This window comes from Gallinula chloropus (genome assembly GCF_964237585.1).
Source record: "Gallinula chloropus genome assembly, chromosome: 8".
NCBI classification, from domain to species: Eukaryota; Metazoa; Chordata; class Aves; order Gruiformes; family Rallidae; genus Gallinula; species Gallinula chloropus.
In genome coordinates this window covers 22,265,574-22,287,411 of record NC_140093.1, presented here as the reverse complement: position 1 = coordinate 22,287,411, position 21,838 = coordinate 22,265,574, and the positions used below count along the sequence as shown (strand labels likewise).

The 21,838-nt window shown below is 51.9% G+C and overlaps 1 pseudogene across 1 annotated transcript; it reads left to right on the top strand.

The window, feature by feature from the left end:
- Positions 1–10,992: 10,992 nt before the first annotated feature.
- Positions 10,993–21,757, top strand: LOC311194473 (annotated as a pseudogene). The gene is made up of 5 exons: positions 10,993–11,121; positions 11,789–11,859; positions 14,180–14,564; positions 16,769–17,097; positions 21,662–21,757. The product of its transcript is annotated as an uncharacterized misc_RNA (transcript).
- Positions 21,758–21,838: the final 81 nt, after the last annotated feature.

Genomic DNA, 21,838 nt, shown 5'->3' with positions numbered 1-21,838 from the left:
ATGTAAAACATCTCTGAACCACACGCTATTAAGACCCTCAGATACTATCTGGCATCTGTGTGGTGCTGTGACGGAAGAGGGCAAGGAACCATGCTGATGTGAAACACTGCAGTGGCTCTTTGGCTGCAGCACAGAAGAGGGACTGGGGGGGTCACTGAAGGTATTTATGGCCAGGAAAGACGTGTATGAGCAGAACCACAGATGAAAGGCTGTGGGGACCTGTTTGCCTGTGGTAGCTGCAGCTGTGTTTTTCAAGCAGAGGGAGATGGTGTGTGTTATTTTTGCCTGGGTGCCCAGGATAATGTCCCTGGTCACGGAGCAGTTGAAATTGGAAGGGGCTGCTTGAGGTTTACTCAAACCCCTTGCTCAGAGCCCGCTGCCCGGGGCCATGTCCAGTCTGGTTTTGTATATCTCCAAACCTATCTCCACAAATTCTCTGGGCGTCCTGTCCCACTCACTGCTTGATGACCCTGAGAGTCAACATTTTTTTCTTAGGTTTAAATGGACTTTCCTGTATTTCTGTTTGTGCCCGTTGCCTCTTGTCCTCTCACTGCCACTGATGAGAAGATCCCATCTTCGTTACTCCCTCCCATTGGGAGTTTACACACATGGATTGGATCCTTCTGAGCCTTCTCTTTCCCAGGCTGAACAGTCCCTCCTCATGTAAGAGATGCTCCAGTCCCTTAATAATCTCTGTCTGTCTTGTACTGGGGAGCCCAGCACTGGACACAGCCCTCCAGATGTGTCTCACGAGTCCTAGGTAGAAGGGAAGGGCCACCTTCCCTGACCTGCTGGCAACGCTCATCCCATTGCAGCCCAGGATGCTGTTGGCTGCCTTTGTGGCAACAGGATATTACTAGACCATGGTCAGCTTGGTTTCCACCAGGATCCCCATTCCTTCTCTGCAAAGCTAATCACATCCCTTGGAGCTCAGCAGTTCAGCCACTTTTTGGTCCATTTTCCTGTCCGTTTATCTAGCCTGTCTCTGTGGGTATTGTGGGAGACAGTAAAACTTTCAATACTAGTTGATAGAGACAGCATCCACTGCTCTCATTTCATCCACCAAAAAAAAGGCAGCTATCAAGTTGGTCAGGCATGATTTTATAAATCCAGTCACGTTCTTCTCCCTCGTATGCTTTTAAATGTTTTCCAAGAGGATTTCATCCATCTCCTTCCCAGGCATCGAGGTGAGACTGACTGTCCTGTAGTCCTCTGGATGCTCCTTTCTGCCTTTCCTGAAGGTAGGGGTGACATGAGTAAGTCAGCAGTGTTAGAGGGAAGAGTGCACCAAGAGCCCCAGCTGAGACACAGACCTGGAGAGGAGAGGTGATGAGCAGCATTAGTGTTGCCTTGAATGGGTAGAAGCCATTTGCCAGGAAATAAACCTCCTTGTGTTCCAGCTTGAGCTCAGCTATCAGAGGGGCAGGTGGTGGCTGGGTTTAGCGTCTGGGTAACTCCCAGTTCAGCACTGTAATGCTGGTCGCGCCCGACAGACTGAACGGTCGCGGTTCCGGGTGCAGGAGCAGCGTGACGCGCTGGTCAGTCTGCTCGCGGCCAGCGCACCGGCGCAGCCGGACCCCGGCGGCTTGGGGGCCTCCAGGCAGGAGTTACCATGGCTCGCTCAGTCCACTGAGCATGCGGGTTCTGCCAGTTGCTGGGGGGTCAGCCACTGTCTACAGAAGCAGCTGCAAGTAACACAGCAGCATGAACTAGCATAAAACTACACACAAAGCAACACAGACCTATCTGAGCAATATAGCAACATCAACCATTCTCTATAGAGATTTCCAAGGGTCCTTTGCTAAGTGTTCAGATCTCACCTGAGGCATCCCTATGGGGGATGAAGGGAGGCTCAGTCTGTCAACTGGTCCCAGAAGCCAGTGATGGTTCGTCGTGGTGTCTTCTTGCCTTGTTGTGATGGTATCTTCCCCAACATGCCTCCGTTCTTGGGCTACTTTTAAACTATTTTTACCTGTCAGGTGGAGCTTGAGTGACTCCGGTCATGCGTCCCTTTGTTGGGATTGGTGTAAATTTTCCTTGCTTTGTGTTTAAAGGTATAGGCTAGCAGAAATTCAGGACTCATACTTTTGGGATGGCACTGTGCTTTTGCTTTGTAATCGTATTGCAAGCAGCAAAGTTCACCCAAAGGACATGATCTTGACGGGAAAATGATGAAATACTGGCTCATTTTTGGTTCAGTTCTCACTCAGGGCAGAAACATCGCAGCTTCTTGGTACCATAGTAGACCACAGAGGCTAGCTGCCGTGTCTTTGCTCTACCCTCTGGGTACCATTCTCTCAGGGTCAGTACATCAAGCTCCCCTGGTGTTGCCAAGCTCTGAGATTGCCTAGGGAACTTTATTTGTGAAATGGGCTCTCTGCGTGTGAGCTGCACTTCACCCTGGAAGCGCCTTCAACGCTGAACCTTTTCTTAAAGCAGGAACATAAGTTTAATTTCTAAGTCTCCTGCATCAATTATTCCACAGGTAGGTCTGTGCCAGTAAGGTCAGTGGCACCTGCCTGTAAGTGGAGTGTCCAGCCTTGACACAGGGGTTGGTATCTCCACAGGAGAAGGCTGTCTGTGCCAAGGCATCCTGAGCACCTGTATATTTTGCTGGCATTTTTCACCAGTGTCCTACCAAATACGAGCTGGAGGATGCTGAACTAACAGAAGTCACATCTGATTGTGTTTTGCTAAAACACAGAACACTTATTAGGCCTAGATGCGGTTTTGGTTGAGATGTGAAATGGGGAACGCCTACATGGGATGCTGCAGACCTTTGTGAGGCATCTTAGGTGGCATTTGAAGGTGCCACTTTTTCCATGGCAACAAGGCAAAACCGCTCTTAAACTTAGGGGTTGGGTATTTTTCTCCTAGCTTGCCCTCAACAAACATCTCCTGCCTACACTATCAGTCTGACAGGTCACTTTGTTGTGCAGCCCTTCGGGTGTGGAAGGTCTTCTCCTTTATTAAGATTCCAAATCCGAAGTTAATTTATTTACAATTTACATTCACGTGTCCAAACCAAAGATGAGATGAGGATAGCATTGCTTGTAGAGCCAGCCAGGCTTTATTCAAGGGCTGGCCAGAGCAGTAACCCACTTGTACAATGCTGTAGAAATACATTGTACAGGTGCCTCTGTCTTGAATGACTTTCACACCTATGGGAAGGGATCGTTAGCGCTCCCCAGGCAACAGCCTATTCAGCCTCATTAATGTTGATGCTATAGACTCAACTCATTGATTTCTTGAGCTGAAAAAAAAGCCTCCTTTTGCTTTTATGTAAGTGTAAGAACCATTTTGTTTCTGAGCACTCTGTGCTGGGGTGGAGACACCTGATGGATGCTTCAAGAGCTTGGGAGGATTTTTTATCCCTCTCTCAATGACAAGACATACACACAGACACACACACAGACACACAGACACGAAAAAAATTAAAAAGAAATGGTTGCTGCTAATGGGAAGCAGCAGAGGAGAGCAGCAGAGGCTCTCTCAGCCCCCAGGGCACACTGCTGGCTCATGGCCAACCTGTCATCAACCAGGACCCCCAGGTCCTTCTCCGTAGAGCTCTTCTCCAGCAGGTCAACTCCCAGCCTGTACTGATACAGACAGTTGTTCCTTTCCAGGTGCCAGACTCTGCACTCGCTTTTGTTGAATCTCATCTGGTTTCTCCCTGCCCAGCTCTCCAGCCAGTCCAGGTCTCTCTGGATGGCAGCTCAGTGCTCCTGCGTGTCAGCCACTCCTCCCAGCACTCCTCCCGCCCCACGCTGGGCCACCCCACTGTACCCGTCCCCAGTAAGGGGGGCATGGCACCTCACACACTGCTGCAGGCCTGAGGGGCAGGGGTGGCTCATCAGCATGGCAATGGTGCTGGGGGTCTGGTGGCTCCAGGGTGGCACAGCTTGAGCTAACCTGGAGTCAGCGCTGCACTGTGCACCCACGGGCAGGCAGAATGGAACAGAGAGAAACGGCACAGAAAGAGCAGTCCAAAGCTATTGTCTCCATTTTGAAGTCAATGCCCAGGGTCCTGTGTCCTCACGTGACCCTGCCTCCATGCACACATGGCCCTAGCCTGCCCTCAGACCCCGTACATTGTTAAACTGTGGAACTTTTGCTGCAGGATGCAGGAGGCAGAAAAGCAGGCGGAGTGTTCACGGACGTACAATGGGAAGAGCTTTCCATAAACATCCACTTTATAGAAAGAAAGTTATCCCATCATTTAAGAACCAGTAATGAATCAGCAAGGGAGAGGTGGCAAACCAGACACCAATCCATCTTGCTGCATCATTTGTGGAAGGCGATAATCCCTCGGTGCCAAAAAGCTGCTGTTTTATCATCACAGATCTCAAACCATTAATGAGCAAATGTGTCATCTGATCTGTTTCCATTTCCTGAAGTGGAAAACAAATTTAGGACTACAGTTTACTAATAAGTTTAATAACTGAAATTTTGGGACTTTCCCCTTTGAGTCAGTATTTTCAGAAGGTCAGTGAGCTAACTGACTCTAGCGAGGGAGGTTCAGCTGAGATCATTAGTGCCAAGGAACTATATTCTCGTCTCTTCGTCACTGTGTACCAGATAACCACCCACGTTTCTGCTGCACACAGGAAGTAGCAGATAAGCACCAAAAAAAAAAGAAAAAAAAGTGTCAAAACCATATGAAACAGCAAAATACAACCTGGCAGCCTCGTTAGTGACATGGCTGTATGCCAGCATCACCCAGGCACTGCTTGCACCGGGCACCACTGCCTGCACTGGGCACTGGCTGGTGACCCTCAAGGAGGTGTTTAGCCCTCACACACGAGCAGATGGGCACCACTATGGCACACAAGGACTGCAAGCACCCACCCCAGCGCCAGTGAAGATCGATGTCTCATCAGGGATTAAGTGGCTAAATATGTGTTTCTGATCAGGGATAGGCCAGCTCCATTGTTAACATTACCCAGCTCCAGAGTGCCAGGGCTGTAGGGCACACCAGCTAACGATGTGTACCCTTCCTCTGTACACTAATGAGCATTCAATATAATTATACTGTGTTATTGGAATAAGGGGATTTAAAGCAAATGACACCACCTGGAGCCTGCTGGGGGAGCCATAGTTAGGAAAAGTGTAATACCTCAGCGACTGGATTGATGGGCAATCTTTGCAGGCTCACCTTTGAGACTGAAGACTAAGCTGTTCATGCCTGCTTTGCACTTCAGGACAGGGAAGCCCATAAGCACACCTATAAATGTCAACCTTTCCTTTTGTAAGAGCTGCGTGGACTCACTGCTATCAAACAAAACAGCAGAGCAAAGAATATGAAGCTGGCTGATGCTCTGGGAGACGGGCACACTCCCACCTTGAGTGGGCACCAAGCAAGGAAAATGAGGTTTGGGAAGTTCAGTTCCAGGCTCCACCACTGGAATTTAGTTTTGAGCCTGGCTTTGGGTGTCTCAGAGTTAAGACACACATGAGGAAGCAGAGCTGAAAGCAGTGCACCCACAAAGAGCTACTGATTCACTCCAAGGCACTGTCCCTCTTACTTAATCACTCATTTACCCTGTCATCCAACAATTTATCACCAGTGAGAATTCAATGCAGCACAACATTTAAACCCCCCTGCCCTTGTGCCACTGGGCAGCCTTTTGTCCCAAGCCCTAAGAACATGACAGCTTTGCCAGCATACACAGGTCCCCCTTGGGCCTCCCACTTGAAGACCTCTGTGTTTTGTAGAAAAGAAGAAACAAAACTCAGGCAGGAAATTTGGCCAAAAAGACACCATCCCATGGTGGTGGCAGCTCTCCTCCCCAGCCCTTATCAGCACAGAGCAAGCACAGAGCATGAGAGGAAAGGAAAAAAAAAAACAACCCAAGAAACAGATGAAGTTGTGCTGGGTCTCGTGTAACTACAAAGTTCATTTGGTGTCTGGGGCTTTGTCTGCTTCGGTCCATGACATTTCATCTGTGTGACAGCCTTTCACCACAGCTTCCTATTCGGGAAAGCAGCAAATTTCCCCCAGCTCCATCGTGCAAAGCTCTGGCCACAATGCACTTGCCAGATGACAGTGATACAGACCCTGAGCCTGCAGATAAATTTAAAAAAAAAAAAAAGAAAAACATCCACACTTTTTTTACAACTTCAATGTCACCTTCTGCCTCTTCAGGGCCACACTTGCTGTTAGTCAAATGACGACGTGACTTGCCCAGATTTTGTTGCTGTAATAGTCTCCACAGCCTCCTACTTAGGTTGTGCCCCCCACCCCCACCCCGCCCTAGCCTTTACCTTTCCCTAGTTTTAATGGGTTTTAAAGTATTTCCAGTGGCTTAAAATACTCATTTATCCCAGTATTGGTGGTTTTTTTGAGAATTAAAGACCTGCTGTGAGGTCAGCAGGAGCTGAGGGGAGAGCATGGCACCTAGTGCTCACCTGCAGATGAAACGGGGACTTGCTAATGTCCATACCCACAGAAGGTAATGCCCATCCCTCAGAACCCCAGGAAACATCACAAGTATCTCCTGACTTCCTTATTCAGCAGGGCCCAGTGCTGACACAGTGATGTGACTGACTCCACCAGCACTTGTCTGGTTGCTTTGGGATACCTGTGATGGGCTGAAGTGTTGAGCACCTCTCCTAGCAATGGCAGACCAGCACTAGCCATCGGTGAGGTAACACCTGGGGGTTACTTACTGGGAGCCTCCACCTGCTGCTGACGGCCACACTGCTGCACAGGTCTTAGGAAAAACCTGAGGTTTCTGAGCAAACCTGCTGCTGGCACTGTGTGAAATGCACTCTCACAGTTTGCCTTCTAATGCAAGGCTTCATGGAGAGCAAACCCCTGAATGCCTGGGTCACGCGGCAGCAGGAACCTCTGAGGGGACATGTGCTGCTGACCAGTTGCTGAGGCAGCTTGGGACAATTTCTCCTTTCCCTTAAACCACAGCCCCTCAGGCAGGCTTCACTCATTTCACTGGGTCAGGAGCCCTTTGGCATTTCAACTAAGCTGTGTGGTCGCTGCGCTTGCCTGGGTCTCGAGCACAGCATGTATCTCACACATGGATGAAACCTCACCTCTAGCAGTTCTCCTCTCCTCCCTGAAGTAAAAGATCAAGGAAAAAAAATCAAAGTCAGCTGTGATATTTATTTCTTGCACCCTAGACCCTTAGGTTTAAAAACTCGCAGGTACAGGAAATAACTCTCCACAAATCACATTAATTTTTAAAGCCATTTTCTACTGTACTACAAGATGTCAGAGCCATCAATTTGTTTTATTGAAACTCTGGGGTGCTAAAAGCCAGCCACTATTAATGTGCCCACAGCCCTTAGTGACTGTAGGAAGGAGGATGCTGATGCTAGATGACCATGACCGCAGACCTGTCCACCTCAGCCCTGTAAACCAGCACATATTCAGTGAGGTGTCCCTCAGCAGTGACACTGTGGCAGGGTGTGCACTGCTGTAGGGGCACCAGCTTTCCTTCAGCTCTGGGAGAATAACAGAATGTTTTTGGTTGGAAAAGACCTTCAAAATCATCGAGTCCAGCTACCTATCCAGCCCTACCAGGTCCAACACTAAACCATGTCACCAAGTACAACACCTGCTCTTCTTTTAAACACCTGCAGGGATGGTGACTCAACCACCTCCCCAGGCAGCCTGTTCCAGTACCTGAGAACCCTTTTGGTAAAGAAATTGTTCCTAATACCCAACCTAAACTTCCCCTGATGCAACTTCAGACCATTTCCCCTTGTCGTGTCACTAGCTACTGGGGAGAAGAGACCAAACCCAGCTCACTACAACCACGTTTTAGGTAGTTGCAGTGAGCAATGAGGTCTCCTCAGTCCCCTTTTCTCCAGATTAAACAATCCCAGCTCCCTCAGCTGCTCCTTCTAAGATTTATATTCTAAACCCCTCACCAGCTTTGTAGCCCTTCTCTGGACACACTCAAGCATCTTGATGTCCTTCTTGTAGTAAAGGGGCCCAGAACTCACCACATTACTCCAGCTGCAGCCTCACCAGTGCTAAGTACAGGGGAAAAGCACTTGCAGCTCTCTTCTCCAGGATTATTCCGAGCACACTTTTTCCTTTGACCTCTCATGCACCTCACACCAAATGCAGGCTGTGTTTTGTTCCCTCCTATGCTAGAACAAACCCAAAGTGATGTTTGAACAGCTGGGCAGACCTAGATGCTCATACACAAATACCCAGTGTCAGTGAATCCAAGCAAGGACATGTCCTCTGCTCGGACAGGGAAGAAGGTTGTGCTCAGCTTGCTGACATGCTTAATTCACAACAGCACGGTTCCTCTTTCCCTCCTGCCAAATGACACTCACTTAATCAAAAACCTTGTGTCACAGGAAATCTCTGCTTGAACTGCCTTCCTGATTTCCAATCACGTCGCTTTTCCTGTCATTGACCCCATTTCTCTCACAGGCCATTTCGCGGGAGCTCTGTGGGGAATTAGTACCACCGCTTGTCTACTTGTCCTGGTGGGTGCTGTAACATTGGCAGCCACCAGAAGGTTACCTTCAGGGGAAAACAGTGTCTGAAGGTTGCTTTGCAACTTTGAATCGTCATCTGCAGCTCCGGCAGAGTTTCAGATTGGCCTGATCTCTGTGGGCAGATACGAGAGCGGCATTTGCCCTCAACATTTGGGTACATACAGCCCCCAGCCTCGAGCCCCTCAGCAGGGAAAGCTCCAGCCCATTCCCTGGAAGAAGGCTGCCATCTTACCAACACTGGAGCACCTGATGTCCTACACCAGGCCAGGGCTATTTTTGGGTCCTGCACATACACAGTAAAAATAATTCCTGCCCAAAACATCTCGGAGTTTAAAATCCCTGGCTCTGGTGGCAGCCTCTCTGGCATCACCAGCGTTAGTCCAAAGAGGGCGTGAGCAGCACTGCCAGTGAGCAGTGCCCAGCGCTCTACACGTGTCAGGGCAGCACCTAGTGCTGAGCCCAACCCTGGCACAGCCAGCGGCACCACCACCGTGTCAGCCTCGGGGACAGAGCTGTTGCTGTGCTGGTTTGCTCTGGTGGGACAGGTCCTTTGCAACCAGCACTCTGTGCTTACCAAGCTTGAAATGCCCGAGCTCACAGCCCAGTTGGTACCTGTGCGGCCTTTGCAATCCATTGGGGGTCAGAGGCAGCTGACCTGGGTTTTGCACCCATGGGTGCAAGGAGGTGAGCAAGTCATCTCATAACCTACTCAGTGGCTCTGCCTAACCCTCAGCTGGGAGTTTTTGAGGGTGTCACAAGCAGGGGCAGCAACAAATTAGGAGACCAAGTTCTGTGTAGGGGACCAGCAAAACATCCATTTGATGGGACAACCTGAAGGGATCCCCCAGGAAGCATCCACGTGCTTAAAAACCAGCTCATACTAGGCACTCAGCACTTCACTAAAATGCTACCCAAAGTCTCTAGCACTGTCATTACAGAGTGCTCCCTAAAAGCAATGGCTAATATTTTAATGCTCTCTGCTGAAATAATGAGATGGCACTGGCTGGTTGCACTCTGACACCTCACCAGTCCTGTTACGACACCCTGGGGCTGCAGCCGTGCAGAGAGATGGCAACTCAGAAAGAATGAAAGAGGAAGATCCTGGAGAAATGAAAAATCCAAACCTGAAATCTGGAATGAGAATGAGAAGGGGCAAAGAGGAACGTCTGCTCCCAGCCTGCCCATGTACAGCAAAGAGTGGCCAGTGCTCACCCCGGAGTTACTCACATGGTGCTGTGGCTCCACCCCAACCAGCAGCGGGATGGGGTTGAGGATGGGAAGAGTAAAACTGAGAAAACCTGTGGGTTGTGATAAAGGCTTTTTAACAGGCAAAGCAAAAGCCACACACGCATGCAAAGCAAGCCCAGGAATCTTCCCCACTTTCCACGGGCAGGGAGGGGTTCAGCCATCCCCAGGGCACCAGGGCTCCGGTGACTTGGGAAGGCAAACCCCATCCCTCTGAAAGTCCCTCCTCCTTTCTTCTTCTCCTGAGCACGATGTCATATGGTGTGGGATATCCCTTTGGTCACTAGGGGTCAGCTGTCCGCTCCCAACTCCTTGTGCACCCGCCGCTACTCGCTGCTGGGGTGGGGTGAGGAGCAGCGAAGCCTCGGGTGAGCTCCAGAACATCTTTCTATTATCAACACTGCTTTCAGCACCAATCAAACCACAGCCCTGTACTAGCTACTGTGAACAATATTAACTCTATCCCAGCCAAAACCAGCACACACAGTGATTAGGAAACTAATTAGCCAACAGACTTTATTTGGGGGATAAAGACCACAGGCTGCAATGGCAAAAAGACAGATAATATCAAATGATCCTCCACACACATCAAATGTTCAGCTACAAGCAGAGGATTGGCGTCTGGGGAGAAACTCAGGCTGCTCTGCCAGGAAAAAAAAACACATTTTCATTACTACCTTTGGCCAAACCCAAAGGGTGACGGGCAAGAAATCCTGTGGAGCAGTTGGAATTATGGAGTCCAGGCATCCAGGACACGGTGAGAGGAGTTTATAATGTATGTTACCGTCTGATAACCATGTGCTGCTCTGGCAAGGGAAATACCGGTAGGTGTTAGGATGGCTGACCCCACCACGGCCGGGGAGATGACCTCCCAGCAGAGAGCTGGCCATAGCCTGCATCTTCTTGGGTGACCTTACCAGTGTTTTGCAAGCCAGGACAGAGAAGGCATGAGATCACCCCAGCTTCCCCAGCCACGACCCAAAGAACCAGATCCAAATCCACACAGGTCCAGCCGTGCAGTGCCAGGGAGACACGCAGAGAGTGGCCAGGCTGCTAAACCTTTGGGGAAATTACATTGGTTTCCCAGAGCAGCAAGCAAGAGCTGGCAGGTAGGAAACGGAGCAGGCGATGCATTCGTCATGACAGACAACCTGTGTTCCCTTGAAGTCAAAACCAAACAGAGCTTCCATTCTACACCATGTCCCGTGCCTCTCCCTGCAGCATTTAATCCTCTGGGATTAATTACACCATGATTTGCTGAGATCAGGATAGATGGGGCGAGAGCAAGCCATGTACAAAGCAACCATCTCTGTGCACATAAGCCTCTTTTTTCACTACATTGTAATCCTTCAGATACTGGCAACGGGAGTTGTGGTATTTTCACTGGCTGCAATCAGTCCAGTAGGAAGATTATTACCTCTCCTATCATTAATAAGAGAGAAAAGAGGTCCCCCAGTGTGGCTGACCTCATTGCCATCGACAGCTGCTGTCTGGGTCCACTGTCAGTCCCTGGGCTTGCAAGAGTCTCACTGCCCCCACCAACACCATCGCCATGGGGGTCCCTTGGTGGGTCTTTGTCCCTTGGGGACTGCCTGCAGCCACAACCCTGGTGCTGGGCAGTACTGCCACAGCAGTGTCCCTGCAAGGTGTGCTCTGTGGTATTGTGTCAAACAGATCAGCCCAGAAGTGCAAGAGGTTACTCTGGGTTACCCCATGCTGTGCCTACACCCTACCAGGATGTCGCTCTGACAGCTTTCCACACTCTGGGTGAAACCTGTTCAACACCTCCACTATGCAGGCAATGACTGGCAAACACCAGCCAAGGGCTCCGTGCACCTCAGGCTGCCCCTTTCCAGCCATTATCCAAATATTTGTGTGGGAAATGCGTTTTGGGATACTAGCTGGATGCAGATACTCAACAGCAAAGCTGCCTGTGCAGAGCCCAGCTGCTCATGCTGTGGTTTGAGCTGCAGCACAGCCACTCGTGCATCCATCACCCTGGGTGGGTGGGATCCTGCCCCCAGACCTACCGCATAACCCCTGGGATCACTTCTTCTGTGCCTCCCAGCACTCTCGGGTCCCTGAGCAGCTGCACGTCCTGCGCTCCCTGACCCACGATGATCGGCTGCGGGAGTGGCCGTGGGGCCACCACACGCCTCCAGCATGCAGATGCTGGCCATGCCAGCCACGTCAGCCAGCCTGCAAGAGTGGCTACAGGCAGCTCATTGCCTGACAAAGAATTTATCTGTCCCTGTGTAAAACTGGGGTGCCACAGAAGACAGTCCTCAACAAGACGTCGATCTGAAAACCACTTTCTTCCCTGCTCCGCCAAGCCTGTACCTGCTGCTGGGGTTCAGGAGACCCTCCACCTGGCTGATACATCCCAGGAACGCTTAAGGTCCAGGTGTCCTGATAATCCTGTGCCTGGATTTCATTTTCAAGCAGCCTTCCCACAGCCCAGAGTCAGGCACCCCGAAACACCCATTTCTCTGCTGATCACATTCACATGTTATTAGGGATGGCCCCGTGCCATCATGTTGCCACTGTTAAACCAGAGGCAAACTCAAACAAACTGCAGAGAAAAAATCTGCTGCCAGCTGCAGCCCCTGCCCCAGCCCTGGCCCCAGCTCCAGACACAGCCCTGCAGCAGCAGCTCTGCAGCAAGATTCACTTCTTTAAAATAAAACGGAAAAGAGAGTTGAAGTGAAACAAGATGCACATCTGCTTGAAAACATGTCTTAAATTTACCTCTAACTTACCCCTGAAAACACATGCCAAATGCCTTACAAGAAGGGGCCAGCTAATACCTCGCTTCTGCCTCCGAAACCCAAGATGTGCTCCTCCAAGGAACTTCAGCACCTCGACACTTCCACCCAGCTGAAGCTCACTAAGCTGCAGGCCCTTACAGAGCATACTGAAACAGGTCTCTCTCTGCCATTAAGTGCCCAAATCAATGACAAGAACAGAGTTTAGGAAGATCAGTCCCGCAGGCAGCATCGCAGTGGGATGTGACCAGGAGATTCAAATAGCCTGGGACGCAGACTGGACCCCCAAAACAAGAGCAACCAAGGATGCTCAGACACAGGTCCTACACAAGCAGCCCAGTTTTCCCCCTCTGCAAAGTGCCACATGCTCCTTGGATGCCTTTCTGCCTTGCCTAAATGTCTCGCTCCCTTCCTTTCCTCTTCACTTATCGCAGCGAAGGGACTTGGTACCTCACTGGCAGGCAACGGTGCTTCACAGCACCGCGCTCAGTCACCCAGGGACGTGGCTGAAATCACACGTGACACTCACTGAGAAAATGGCATCACTTAAAACTGACACGGTCCGTTCAAAGCAATTTTGTGTTACCAACATGATTATTTGGTACATGTTCAGTAAATGGCCTGAAACCTCCCAGGCCAGCGGGAACAACCTTTTGGCTTTATTGCCAGAGGAGGCTGCAGCCCATTTTCATCTAAAATCAAAGTTCCCTTTCCAACAGGAAGCCCATGGGACCTGAATTTTCCTCATGTTAATATTTATTTTACTTCTATTAATATTTATGTTATTGCTTCCATATTTTTCATTTAAAAAAAAAAATCATTCAAAGCAGGGAGCCTGTGAAATGCCTCCTCCTTGTAATAACCATCCGATAAAAAGAGACAAATGAGAGGCAGAGAAAACAGTCATCCTTCACTCCCTCCTTTTCCATACTAATCGCTCCCAGCAAAAAAACTACATGAAATGAGACAAATTCCCTTTTCATTTGCCAACACAGAGCAAATCCTTTATGGGTAGAACAGTGTGAATTCTTATTCCCCTGCGACAGCACCTTAAGACACAAGACAACACTCTTTTCTGAGGGATGGGGTATGGCCAGAACCTACCTGTGCCACAGGAAACGTGCTATGCATTTTAAGAGATTTTAATTGATGAGAAACAATTTATTGCATGGCTGGTTGGTGGCTCAAGCTTCACCCTTTCCCTGAATGACAGGAGATTCTGGATCAGCCCATGCTCTTCACAGCTTTACTCTGACAGGCCAAGCTGAGACACACATCACTTAGTGCTGTACCTACATGTGCTCTGTGTGTTGTGCCACTCCATGCCTGAACACAGCAGACTTTTGCTCTGACCTGACGTTATTTGCATTCCCAGCTTTGCAGCAGCTCCCCAAACTATGACACTTTCCTCACAGAATGAGATGTTCCAGAGCAGCGTCTGCTCTGGGAGGTCTCCAGCCACAGCCGTGGGTGCTGCGCAGGGCGGGACGCTGAAGGATGCTCGTTTCCTCCCTCCGTCCCTGGCCCGCAGCGCAGCAGGCTCGGCTTCTCCGGGCCGCGCTCCCGACTCACACCTGTGATGAGGTCGCGCCCGGCCTCAGCTCTCGGGGCGAAGAGGGCGGAGGGAGGAGCATCTGCTGACGGCCACACGGTGGAGCACGGCAGGCACTAACCCTGCCCGCTCTCCCCTTTAGCGGAACGAAGCAGAACCGCCCCCGCCGGCTCGGGGGGACCGGCAGAGGCTGCCGGCGCGGCGGGGGCAGCGATGCCCGGCGCGGGCGAGGCGGGAGCCCCGCGGGGATGCCGGTGCCTGTCGCCGCCGGCGCTCACAGCCGCGGGGCCGCGGCCGGTGCCCGCGACCCGGGACGGGAGCCGGGGCCGTGCCTGAGCCCCTGCGGGCGGCTGGCGTAGGCAGCCTGGGCTCCTGCAGCAGCCCCTGGTGCCGCTGCTCTTCCGGCGGTCCCGGGCGCTGCGCTCCCCCATCAACCGCTCAGCACCCCGCTGGGGCCGGCCGCCGCCCGGGGCCGGGGCTCGCCGGGGGCGCCTGCGCCTGGCACGGCGTCGCCAGCGCCCTCTGCGGTGAGTGGCCCCCCGGAACCGGGGGAAGCCTGCGGGGAATTCGTCCGCACGGGGAGGAGGGACGGGGCGGCCCCGGGGCCCCGCAGCCAGCGGTGGGGGGTGCTGGGCTGAGCGTGTGCGGACAGGAGAGCGGGGCGGGGGGAGCGGGCGCGTCTCTGTGCCGGGGGGGCGGACCCCCGAGTATGCCGGCGGCGTAGGACCGCGGTTCGACTGTCCCAGCTCCAGTCGCTGCTCTGGAAGAAGCTGAACACCCGCCAGGCAGCGATAGTAAGCGGCCTCGGGCAGGCTGCCCCGTGGGGTTACGGAAGAACTCTCAGACTTCAAAGGATGAGAGTGGAGCAGGCAGCGCGGAGCCTCAACCCACAACTGCTTCCCAAGCTTGTGGTTTTCCTAGCTGACCCCAGGTCCCAACTGCGGCAGCAGGCAGCACTGGGCAGGCCAGGACGGCATCGCACACCCCAGGGCAGTGGGAGTGAGGTGGGGGCAAAGGAAGCCGCAGGATGCTGCCGGTACAGAGGGACTTGGGATGCAGGGTGGAGCACAGAGCTCCAGGACCTGGGGACTGGTGTTACTCCAGACAGGGCCACTGCATTTGCCCAGGCAGGGAGGGTGGTGAGAGGGAAAGCACATCCACCATGTGCACCTGCCTTTACCCAGCCCCCTCCTCACTGGCCAGCCAGGTGCCTGGAAGGAGACCCAAGATGTGGTGGAGGTGGCAAGGGTACTGTGGGGACAGCTGGTACACAGGCCTGTCCCTGTGTCACCCTCCCAAAGGTTAGGAGGTTAACTTAGGCTCTGCCTAAGTTACAGAAACAGAAGTTTAGAGCAATGTTGCCCTGAGCTAAATCTGACAATATCTTCTATACCCAAGCTTCCCAGCACCGAGTCTCTCCATGCCTGCTTTGACACCCCCAGCAGTGACACACATCAGCAGGGCTGTACCCCAGCAGTGCACACAGGGGACACAAGCTCTGCTGGCAGAGCCATGGCTCTGCCCTTCGGTAACAGACCTGAGCGACCAGAGGCAAACAGCTTAGTGTCGCATCCAGGCTGCACACTGCTGCTTCTGGAGATGCTCACAGCACTTACACCCACCCTGAAAATACAGCATCTGCAGCTGCGGTTCGGGTGTCTGCTGCCACCTCTCTCCCTGTGCAGTTACACAGGGTAGCAGCCAGGCTTCTGCATGTAATACCACGACACACTGAAGGAAAGGTTCCAGAGTATGTTGCCGCTTACCAGCACCTCCAACTACACAGTGGTGCCTGACTGCATCACTTCCAAAATGCAAAGTGGGAGGTGCGTGGGGGGAAATGATGAGCTCGAACAACAACATTAGAAGTTACTCTCCCTCCCACAGCGTTACTGCATGCAGCAGCAATCTCTTGATTTGCTGCTAAGTGGTTTTCATATCCCATTCATATCTGCTGACAGAACCCCAACCGCAGGACCTATAAATGTCTCTCTCCCACACCCCTGTGTGGCCCTGCTGACGCACACCAGAGTGTTTCCAAAACTCAGAGAGCTCTGTGATAACATCCACAAAGTGCCAGCAGTTTGTAGTGTCTGGGGAGAGGGCAGGGACAGGGGAGCTTTGTCCTGCTTCCTGCCCAATCTGCACATGTTTCAATATTGCTGTGTGTATTTGGAAAGCGATGGGGAAGGTTGTGTGAGGAGATCAGAAGACAGGTGTGGATATTTATTGTTCTTCACACACCTTTCTGGCAGGGGAAGAAAGAAACAATATCTGGGAGAAAGCATAAACTGCAGGAAACAAAGAGCAAATGTTTTGATGTCAAGCAGAAGCAGGGATGCTTAAGGAAGCCTGTGGAGCTGGATAAGCCCTGGACTTTGGGCAAATGTAGATATTAGTCTTTAGTCCTTCAGTTGTGGGGGTGCACCAGGCACCAAATCTGGTAGAGAAAGCAGGGTTTTGCTGCAGGTCACACACACATATGTACGCCTGCAGACACATCTGCCTAATTACTATTCACTGTTTATATCAGACTTGCTGAAAGACTCCCTTACTGTCAGAGAGGGAGGTCAGGCTCTCAGCATTGCTCACTGCTGGGGGGACACCTCCAGCCCCAGCCCTTGCCCACCATGTTTCCAGAGCCTCATCCTTCAGTTGAAGTACCATGTTGGGAGGTAGAGCAAAGCCTTACTTCAGCCACTGATGCAAACAGACACGTGGTTTGATACAGGCATCATCTTGCCCATCTCCCTGGCTGTGCTTTCTTATGAACGTTACTGCCCCATGACGTGTAGAACAGAGACCGATACCACAAACAACAGGAAGGCATGGGCAGGCATCACCCTGTCCTGGATGTACTTCTTGGTCTGGACTGTGCCTCCCCTTTTCAGCTGGAGCAGCTATGGGCCAGAAGGGCCAGGGACAACATAATCCATGAACTGGCATTCAGAGGACACTAACAATGCCTCCTACATCATATGTCTTTTCATCATTTGCCTCGTAATCCCCTTTGTCATTATTGTCTATTCATATGGGAAGCTACTGTGCTCTATAGAGCAGGTAAGTAGATTCCTCACCTACCTCTGTGCTGTGACCCCCAACCAGGCAGAAACCAGTGACTACCATTTTCCACCTCTAACTTCTTCGGAAGAGGTGCTGCCTCCCTTGGAAGCTGGCTGTCCTGTCACTGTCTTGGTGACAGGCTCCTGTCTACCAGGGCTTTGAAAGTTGCACTTGAGTGTGAGCAGAGCTGGAAGTCCCTTTGACAGCTTTGCGGGTGAAGGAATTTTGCCAAACCACTTGAGAATCTCCCAATTACCCGTAATTAAAGTGAGAAGGGACTTACCTACCTTGATGAGATTGGACCTAGGCCTTGAATCTGCTGTAAGCCTCTGGAGAGCTGTGCATCACCTGCAGCTTTGGAGGCTGTACGGTCACTGGGGGTGTGGGAGCTGGGAATTCTGAAGATCAGTGTAGACCCTGCAAAAACAGACAAGTCATGTACAACCCAGCTGTTGGCAGGATCCAGGCAAAGCAAGAGGTTGGAGTGGAGCAAATACAAACTGGGAGGCAGTCTTGTGGCACAAAGCTTACTCCTTGCACACAGAACAAAGCCAACCCATACACTGGATTAACTGCCAGGATAAGGGATATTTGTTTTTAATAGCACTTACCCACCTGATGCTGTACCAGGTACTGAACACCGACAGGTCAGCACCATCAGGCAGCTGGAAATGCAGACACAGAGGGTTTTGTGCTCTTGGGACACACATCTGCGGGCAGCCACAAGCCATAGGGGAGCAGCCCACGCTTGGGGGCTGCCTGACTGTGGCACAGCGATGGTGGGGACGACCCAGGAGCATGACAGCCCCTCTGTCATGCCTGGCAAGAGCCAGCAAGTGGTTGCCTGCTTTCCCCCAGGAAAGTGAGCTTCTGCTCCTCTACAGAGCTCCATGCTTGGCCCCCACCCTGGGCTGGGTACGAGATCCGTGGGTGATACGGGATCCAGCTGGCTTTATCTCAGCTTGAGAAGCGAGCCCCTGCAAGATACGAGGGAATTAGATCAAGATCACTCTCTGAGATATGTTTGCAGATGTGAAGGTTTAACTTGAGCTTATTATTGCTCAGGGATGTTGGGTGGAATTAAGTGAAATCAGTGGAGATGTTTGAGTTAATTATCATAATTTCCCAGCTCGTCATCTCATTACAAATACACTGTGTTCCTGGGTAGTGAGCTCAGTCCTCTCTGGTCACCCCTCACTGGGAACAGCGACTGCTCCTGCACCACCACAGACCTGTACCCCGAGCGCAGGCGGGGGCTGTTGCTCACAGGAGGCCCATTTTTCCATCTTTTGAAGCTAAAATCACTCATTTAGAGGTGCTGCTTGGTGCGAGTCATTCCCAGCAGCTAGAGCTGGAGCAGGTAGTACCTCTATGGAGAGGCTCTTCCTCTTCAAAGCTCCTCCATGGGCAAGAAACAGCAAGAAAACCTGGATGGAGAGTTGGCCCCTGTGGGAAGTCTGTGCTGTCTGATACATCTGAGCGGTCCCTGCTGTGGCACAAGCTTCTCCCAGACGATGCTGCTGCTGCTCAGCTTTCCCCATGGCAGCAAGGTACAGGAACAGCAAAATCCCTGGCACCTGTGAGAGGGAGGGAAAAACCAAAGAAACCCCCAAAAGACAGAGTGCAAGTCACATGCAAGCTAGGTATTTAAGGCATTGAGCATCAGACATCTGTGCTTTTGTAGGAGCCCAAGTTATAGGCAATGCCTTTTAAAGCTTTTATCCTGCTTTCAGCTCCTGCCACGAATGGCTTCCTGTCACTGAGGTTACCTGCACCACTTTGAGGAGTTAAACTGCAGTGGGACATCGGGGTGTTCAGTTTCAGCCAGGCATGAAAAATTACATCCTTTCACTTGACATCTGTATGTCATGCCCTGGTTTCTGACATGATTGTCAGCACAGGAGTTGTGCGGAGATGCTTAAAATCTTTGAAATCAGTCCAGGCTCTCGTATTCTCCTGTGCTGATGGCAAACAGCTGACAGGTCTGACCCTCTTGCTTCAAGCTCCCTGTTCCCTTAAACCTGAAGAAAATCACCACCACCAGCAGAGGACCTGTTTTCATCTCATTTCAGGATGGCAGCGAACAGGCAGAGGGAAGGGGCTGATTGCTCTGAGCCATTTCAAATGGGCCCCAAAAGAGCTTGAATGTATTCCAGCATGCTGGTGAGAGCATATCTGAATACTGAAAACAACCATTAGAAAATGAGGGGTGTTTAGGCTTTCAGACACACTGAGCTTTCCTCTTAATTGTCTTTCTGCTTCGATACTGATTTCATGCCCCCTGCTGAAAGCAGGACCCGGGGGGACGCAGAGACAGCTGCTGTACCCAGGGAGAGGCTGCTGGGCTGCAAAACCACCATGACATGTCAGTCTCTTTGCAGCTGGTTCCCTGCTTCTCCCTGAGGTTCCTGCACAGAGCTTTGGGTGAGGAGCTGGCTTTGCCTCCTGTGCCAGTCCCCTTCCCAAAAGGGAGCGGCTAGAGGAACCTGCTGCCTGGGATTTGCTGCAAAGAGGACACTTCATAAATGCCCTAGCTTTGTTAGCAGAGTCTTGAGAGAGTGTTACATCCCCTGTGGCCAAGTGTGTGGCCTCAGATGGGTCAGCAGGGTCTCATCCACGCTACATGCCACAGCAGGAAGCGGCGATTCCTCAGCTTGGGTCGACTTGGAGGTTAACAGAAACAACAGACATGAAAGCAGAGCCTTGGAGATGGCCAGCAACCTGCCTGAGAAGCTGTGAGAAGAGGAAAAGCAAACCCAACAGCCGCTTCTTACTTTGTGTAGCCCACTGCCCTTGGAGCTCCCAGGTACCCAAGCAGGGTCAGAGGGCATGGGGCAAGCTGTTCCTGTGCTCTGGGTGAAGCGGCTGCTCTCAGCCCGGGAAACCCTCCAGCATATGAAGCTGGGCAGCACAGGAAAGCTGGATGTGTCCTCCAAAGTGCCAGGGCTGGTTTGAGAAGCTTGGTCGTGTGTATTGAATTACTGCTTGAAGACCATCCCAGTCACAGAAGCAGTGTGCACGGACAGGACTCCCCAGAGGAACTTCAGCGATGCAAACAATTCACGGGTGACTTGAAGCGATGGTCTGGGGTTTCTTTTAGTACAAATCCTTGATAGGTGGCATCAGGTTCACCCTTGGATGTCCTGCAGAAGTAGAGAGATCTTTATGGACATGTTCTGGCAGTGCACACAGCCCAAGGTGCAGGGTGGAAAGTCCCCAGGTACATACCTGCTTGGGTAAAGCATCTCGCCAAACATGGGATGCATCCCAAGCGCCCCACTGGACACCAGAACTGACTCACTGAAAGCAACACACAGTGGTGACTCCTCCACCACATCCATGACCCTTGCAGGAGACAACCATTCTGCTGCCCCCCCACCCCCTTCAGAACAGCTGTAGTCAGCATGTAGAAGCTTGAAAATGCTTACTGGAAACTGAGATCATCTTTTGAGCACAGGGCTCAGAGCTGTTAGCAAGCTGGGCAGAGTGAAGTGTCAGAATGCAAATATAATCGATTCCAGCCTTTGTGTCACTCTATTAGTTTTGGGAGGGTTTTTTTTCCTTAGTTCACTAACAGGCTGTCTTTCTGTCATCTCCTTGACAAATCAATCTGACATACCACCTCCAACTTACTGACCAGCATCCGTCCTAATGGACCCGCACCTGGGCTCAATACTTGGCTTTTCTGTGCAGACTCCTGCCCCAGGCTGAGTCACAGCAGTGTGAAACTACCATAGTGCAGTGACGCAAAGCTCCTGAGGCTGGAGGGAAGTTCAGAAGCCTCAAGACTCCAAATGTGTTCAGTTTCCAGAGATTCAGTTCCCCTTCCTGTCCCGGAGCATCCTTCCCCGTGGGGAGGAGATGAGAAGCACAGTGAGGCAGCCAAGCCCATCAGAAGTCAGGTTCTTTGGCAGGGTTGCAGCCCCATCTCCTGTTCTCCAGCTTGCACTGGCACACCAGCCCGGGGACAGGTGCACAGCACCAGCAGCCCATGGGAAAGTCCCAACGCCATCAGCACCACTGCCAACGCACAGGCTAGCGTGCTGGCGTGGGCAGAGCAGAGCCCCAGAGGTGAGGCTTGGTCCCCTCAGCACCTCCCAGACACACTGGCTGAAGAAGTTCCTCCTTATATTTACATGGAACTTCCTCTGCTCTGGCTTGCACCAGCTGCCCTTTGTCCTGTCGCTGCCATCACTGAGAAGAGCCTGGCTCTGTCCTCCTGATTCTCACCCTTCACGTATTTATAAACATTAATAAGGTCACCCCTCAGTCTCCTCCAAGCTAAAGAGCCCCAGGTCCCTCAGCCTTTCCCTATAAGGAAGGTGTTCCACTCCATCATCCTGGTGGCCCTGGGCTGGACTCCTTCAAAGAGTTCTATGTCCCTCTTGAGCTGAGGGGCCCAGAACTGGACACAATATTCCAGGTGCGGTGTCACCAGGGCATAGCAGAGGGGAAGAAGGCCCTCTCTTGACCTACTAACCACATCCCTTCTAATACTGCCCAGGATGCCATTGGCCTTCCTGGCCGTGAGGGCACCTTGACCCCGTGTGGGCTCTTAAAGCATGTCGGGGCTCGTACGGTCCTCACCACCTGCTGCCCTCTGAGCCCCCTTGCTCCAGCGGTAACCACGGACAAGGCAGGACAAGCCGGCACCTAGGCACAGCGTCATCTGCTCTCTGCCCCCTTGGTCCCTCTAGCGTTACAGGAAGGAAAAACAACTGCAGGAAGGTCTTTACTG